Source organism: Penaeus monodon, unplaced genomic scaffold (assembly GCF_015228065.2).
Source record: "Penaeus monodon isolate SGIC_2016 unplaced genomic scaffold, NSTDA_Pmon_1 PmonScaffold_46, whole genome shotgun sequence".
Lineage (NCBI taxonomy): Eukaryota > Metazoa > Arthropoda > Malacostraca > Decapoda > Penaeidae > Penaeus > Penaeus monodon.
This window is the reverse complement of record NW_023659441.1, coordinates 516,570-522,669: the sequence shown is the minus strand read 5'-3', so window position 1 is coordinate 522,669 and position 6,100 is coordinate 516,570. Positions and strand designations below refer to the sequence as shown.

Here is a 6,100-nt window from a genome sequence, read left to right as displayed (position 1 = left end):
CTTCCCCCCTCCTTCCCCTTTTTCCTTTTTCCCCCCCCCCCCCCCCCCCCTCCCCCTCCTCCCCCCCTTTTCCCCCCTCTCTCTCTTCTCTCTCCTCTCTCCTTCCCCCTCTCTCTCCCCCTTTTCCCCTTTCTCCCCTTTTCCTTCTTTCCCCCTTTGGGTCCCCTTTCCCATAGATGGAGAGAAAAACAAGAATATAGAGAGGAAACGAGAGAAAAAAGAAAAGAGGGAGAGGAGAAGAGGAGAGAGAGAAGAAAAGAAAGAGGAGAAAAACGAGAGAGAAGATGGAGAGAGAGAGAAATAAAATTGGAGAGAGAGAAAAGAGAGAGTTGGGGAAAGGGGAAGAGGAGGGGGGAAAGGAGGAGAGAGGGGGGGGAGAAAGGGGAAAAGGGAGGGATAGAGGCAGGGATTTAGGATGGAGGGGGGAAGGAGAAAGGGGAAGAAAGAGAAAAGAGGAGGAAAATAAATGAAAAGGAGGAGATAAAAAAGAATGGGAAAAAGGAAGAGAGGGAAAAAGAAAAGAGAAGGGAAAGAGGAAAGAAAGAGGTAGAGAACAGACATATAAGCAAGAAATAAAAGAGAAAGATAGAAAAGGAGGGGGGGTAAAAAAAAGGGGGGAGAAAAAATATATAGAGAAGGGAAAGAAAGAGAAGGGGGGAGGAATGAGGTAGGCGTCAAGAGAGGGAGAGAGCAGAGGAGAGAACGGGGAGAGAGAGAAAAAATGAAGAGAAGAGAAAGAGATGAAGGAAAAAACTATTGGGTGATTTGACTCACGTGGCCCTCAATTCATTTCCAAACATAATAGTGGGTTCAACATCAGTGCCAACAAATAGGGCCCCCTCAAATCAGTGCCAACATAATATGGCAGAGGTGAACCTGCTTTTGGGAAGGTACAGGCTACCAAAAGGGGCCAAAGAAGAGGCGAATGGAAAAAACTTCGGAGGTGTACTTTATGTTATAAAGAGTATCTGCAAATTCAGCTGCTGATAGTTCACTTACCAGAATGGCTGGAATCTTTTTGAAGGGCTTTTTCTATCTATCTTTTTTCTAACTTTAAAATTTTATAACTTTTATATATATATATATAAAATATATTTTTTAAAATTATATATATATATATATATATAATATATATTTTATTTTTATCATATCCATGTTAGGTTTCGAAATATGAAGACTTGTTACAGGACTTTGATATTTGGTTTTTCCCCCTAAAACCCATAACCCTCCCCTCTCCCTCTCTTTCTGTCTGTCTGTCTCTGAAAGTGTTTGTGTGGCTCTTTTTGTCTGCATATCTGTCTGTCTGTCTTTTTTTTGTGACTCTCTCTCTCTTTGTATTTTTTGTCTATTTGCCTCTCTCGCTCTCTGGTCCTCAATCTCTTTGTTCTCACTCTCTCTGTTTCTGTGTTTCTCACTCTGTCTAGTGAAATCTCTCTGACTGTCTATCTGTGTAGGTGTGGGTCTCTCTCTCTCTATGGCTCTATCTCTCCCTCCCTCTCTCGATATATATATCTATATCTGTTAAGTTACGAAAGGTGAAGATGTAACTGGACTTTGATTTTTATAGTGTTTCCCCTGAAAACTTTAACGTTCCATTTTCTATAAACCCTAGGACATTTGTAGGATGTTTATGTACAAATTTTATATCTTAGATTTTTCGGGGGAGGGGGGGTTTAATGAAGGATTAAAGTGATATGTATTCTATACAGAAATTGGAACAGAGAAGTAGAGAAATCCATACATGATAAACAGTAAGTATACTCTCTTTTCCCATGATGAACTGAAGTACAATATGGCACGTTCTTGTACTCGTGTCAATCCTGTATCAACCTGTATGCACCCTAAGTATTTCCCGCATAAAACGTTTGCGACAGCCTTTTCTTCTAATGCTTTTGGGGTAAAAGCATTTTACGCCACTGTGCATATGAGAAGAATGGAGTATATATTGATTTTCTCACAGTGAAACTGATATTTGCTCATTCCTGTCAATACATTGCTTGCATTTCTACACAAGTCTCATTTCATCCTTTTATAGTGTGGTAAAAGCTTATGGAAATGAGCGAGATAAAGTGGCAACACTCGGCAAGTGCTGCCAATTTGTTTTTTGTCCAAGTACGTCCGTGCAATGACAGATTTTCACGAGACCAAAAACCTGTGACAACCACACGATTCTATATGTTGACTAAGGCTTTACTTGTGTGTGTGTGCGTCAAAGTATTTCTCTCCCTTTGGACCAAACGCACTTCGCTTATCACTCACTTCTCTCTCTCTCTCTCTCTCTCTTCTCTCCTCTCTCTCTCTCTCCTCTCTCTCTCTCTCCCCTCTCCCTCTCTCCTCCCCTCCTCTCTTCTCTCTCTTTTTCCCCTCTCTCTCTCCCCTCTCTCTCCTCTCTCTCTCTCTCCCCTCTCTTCCCCCTCTCTCTCTCTCTCTCTCTCCTCCTCCCTTCTCTCTCCCCTCTCTCTCCCCTCTCTCCTTTCCCTCTCCCCTTCTCTCTCTCTCTCTCTCTTTCCCTTTTCTCTCTCCGACCCGTTTTCTCTCTCTCTCTCTCTCTCCCCTCACTCTCTCTCTTCTCTCTCTCTCTCCGTCGACCCGTTGTCTCCTTCCTCTCTCTCTTCTCTTCCTCCTCTCTCTCTCTCTCTCCCCTCTCCTTTTCTCTCTCTCTCTCTCTCCCCTCCTTTTCTCTCTCTTCGCCCGTTGTTTCTCTCTCTCTCTCTCTCTCTCTCTCTCTCTGTCGACCCTTTTTGCTCTTTTTCTCTCTCTCTCTCTCTCTCCTCTCTTTCCTCCCCCCTTTCTCTCTCTTTTTCTCTCTCTCTCTCTCTCTCTTCTCACTCTCTCTTCTCTCTCTCTCTCCTTTTCTCTCTCCTCTCTCTCTCTTCTCTCTCTCTTCTCTCTCTCTCTCTCTGTCGACCCGTTGTTTTTCTCTTTTTCTCTCTCTCTCTGTCTTTCTTTCTCTCTCTCTCTCTCTGTCGACCTTTTCTTTCTTTTTTCTCCCCCTCTCTTCTTCTCTTCCCGTCGCCCTCCTTTCTCTCTCTCTCTCTCTCTTCTCTCCTTTTCTATTTCCCCTTCTTTCTCGACCCGTTTTCTCCTCTCTCTCTCTCTTCCTCCTCTCTTCTCTCTTCCTCTCGTCTTCTCTTCTTTCTTTTCCTCGTTCTCTCTCTCTCACTCTCTCTCCCTCTCTCTCTCCCTCTCTTCCAATCTCCTTCTCCCTCTCTCTTTTTGTTTTCTCGACCCGTTTTCTCTTCTTTTCTCTCTTTCTCTCTCTTCTTTTTTTTTTCTTCCTGTTTTCAAGCGTTTTTTCTCTCCTTATCTTCCTTCTTCTTTGTCTTCATTCCCTTTTTGCATCCACGTTTTCCGAGTTTTTTTTTATTTTTCCTTCGGTTTTTATGGTCTGTGTAACAAGCCTACCTTGTCAGGAACCTCCTTGTCCATTCATGTCAGAACTTTAATATTTTTTTCTTACCTTCCTATAGCAACGGATGGTCAATCTTCAACGCTTTCTTGCAACCTCTCTGCGCTAGTAAATGCCAAACCCTTCGTTCGGGGGCAGGTTTCCCTGGTTTTCCCCCCCTTTTGCTCAGTTTTTTGTCATTAATGACTTTTTCTTGCCCACCTTTGCTCTATTGTTTTTCTGGCTATTTCTCCCCTTTAATATATAACGTGAGAGGCTGTGATGAATAGTTTTATTGTGAATGAACAGAAAATTTAGGTATGAATTTTTTGCACTTGTTATATTTTGCCTTATAAAACTTAATATAAAATTAAATTTTAAAGGTATATTGTTATTTTCTGACGCCTAACCCCTTGTTTGCGTAAATCTGCTTATTTTCCATCTTATCTATCTACTCTTTTCTATCTTTTTTTTTTTTTTTTTTATCTTATTAATTATTTTTTTTGTTGGGTGTGTTTTGGGTATAAAGCAAATCCTTTTATTGTTTATGCAAGTTTTTCAAAAATTTTGTTTTCATTTATTTTTCCGATTTATGTTTACCTGGCGTCCCCTAACCATTAACCTTAAACTATATAACCTTTAATGATTTATTTCAACCTTCGTAAAGAACGAGTGGCTAAGGCGAATGGCTTTGTTGCCATAGACATGTTGACATTGCCATAGAAAGGCTGCCAGACAGTCAGTCAGGCATTAGCCTCTGGATTTCGACTCTCTTTTATGCTCAGTTTTATTTGATAAATTCACTTATTTCACACAATGGCAGCCAACCATATTGGCTCTGCCAGTTTGTATTTTATGATGAGTAATTTTCAGTCTAAAAAGAATAAGAGAGACTTTTGGTGTGAGTGAAACGTTCCATTTGGAGGCTGGACTCTGGTATCTTTCGTGGTGTGACTGTTATTATTGTTATTCTCGTAATTATCATTATTATTATTGTTTTACTGCCATTACTATTATCATTGTTGTTATTGCTATTATCATTATTATTATTATTATTATTATTATTATTATTATTGTTATTATTATCATCATTAACATTATTTTCCTTGCTGTTATTATTATAATTATTGTTGTTGTTTCTCATTTCTTCCTTTGCTCTTTCAGCTGTTTCCTCTTCCTCCATTCGTTTTTCCCTCTGTCTTCTTTCCTCCTTTCACTCTTTCCTTCCTTCATCCTTTCCTCTCTTTTCTCTTTTCTCCCTTCACCCTTTCTTTCCTTCGGTCTTTCCCCTGTCTTCTTTCCTCCCTTCGCTCTTTCTTCCCTTCACTCTTTTCTCTGTTTTCTTTACTCCCTTCGCTCTTTCCTCTGCCTCCTTTTCCTTTCTTCGCTCTTTCCTTTCTCTCTTTTTCCTCCCTTCACTCTTTCCTCCTTTTTCTCTTTCCTCCTTTCGCTCTTTCCTCCTTTCACTCTTGTCTCACTTTGCTAATTTCTCTGTCTCTTTTTTCTCCTTTCACTCTTTCCTTCTTTCCCTCTTTCCTCAGTCTCCTTTTCCTCCCTTTGTTCTCTCCTCTGGATCTTTTTCCTCCCTTCGTCTTTGTCTTTCCTCTTTCTTCTTTCCTCCTTTTGCTCTTTTCTTCCTTTGCTCTTTCCTCCCTTCGCTCTTTCCTCTCTTCACTCTTTCCTCCCTTCTCTCTTTCCTCTGTCTCCTTTTCCTCTCTTTGCTCTTTCCCCCTTTCACTCTTTCCTCCTTTCGCTCTTTCCTCCTTTTCCTCTCCCTTTCGCCACTTTGCATTTTCATCTGTCTCTTTTTCCTCCCTTCGTGCTTTCCTCTTTTTGCTCTCTCCCCCCTTCAGTCTTTCCTCCTGTCTCTTTCCTCTGTCGCACTTTCCTCCCTTTGCTCTTTCCTCCCTTCACTATTTCCTTCTTTTTCTCTTTCCTCCCTTTGATCTTTCCTCTGTCTTCTTTCCTCCTTTCACTCCTTCCTCTTTCTCCTTGTCACTGATATTCTTTCTTTATTCCTTCTATTTTTATTCTTCCCTCTTCCTTTATCTTTTCTCTTCCTTTTTTTCATTCTTCCCTCTTACTTTATTTTTGTTTTCCCTCCCTTTTCATCCCCATTATCCTAATTCACCTCCTGATTCTCATCCTCACCTTCACCTCCATTTCCACCCTCCTTCCCATCACCCATCAACACGATGCTTAATACAAGCTTCTTCCTCCTTCAGGCTTGACTCCCCTGCACGATGCTGCCTCTGGGGGTCATAAGGCTGTGGTGGACGTCCTCCTGGCGGGGGACGGCGACCCCAACGACAGAGACTGGAGAAGTAAGGCGACGGGATCGACGTTTCTCTTATTACTGGCATTATTATCTATACTGTTATTATCTTTTTAATCACTATTATTTTGTATTGTTTCCATTAAAATTTAGGATAATTATAGCAACGAAATGATAATAAGCATAACAATAACATTATCATTATTATCATTAATGGTATTATTAATATTATGGTTATAGTACTGTCATCACCATGTCTAGAAACACACAAATAATTAAATTTATTATTATCATTATTATTATTACGATCACCTTTACTATTATTTCTCTTATTATTGTTGTTGCTTTTGTTATCATCATTATCAGCATCAGCATCATTGTAATATTTTAATCGTCTTGATCCTTTGGCGATTTGTGGAATGGAACATCTCAAGAAG

The 6,100-nt window shown here is 40.4% G+C and overlaps 1 long non-coding RNA gene across 1 annotated transcript in view; it reads left to right on the top strand.

Moving 5' to 3' along the window:
• LOC119570963 overlaps nt 1-5,712 on the top strand; it is a 32,622-nt gene extending 26,910 nt beyond the window's left edge. Inside the window, exon 2 of the long non-coding RNA XR_005228494.1 lies at nt 5,614-5,712. This is a non-coding gene — a long non-coding RNA (uncharacterized LOC119570963). The remainder of the gene's footprint in view (nt 1-5,613) is intronic.
• Nucleotides 5,713-6,100: the final 388 nt, after the last annotated feature.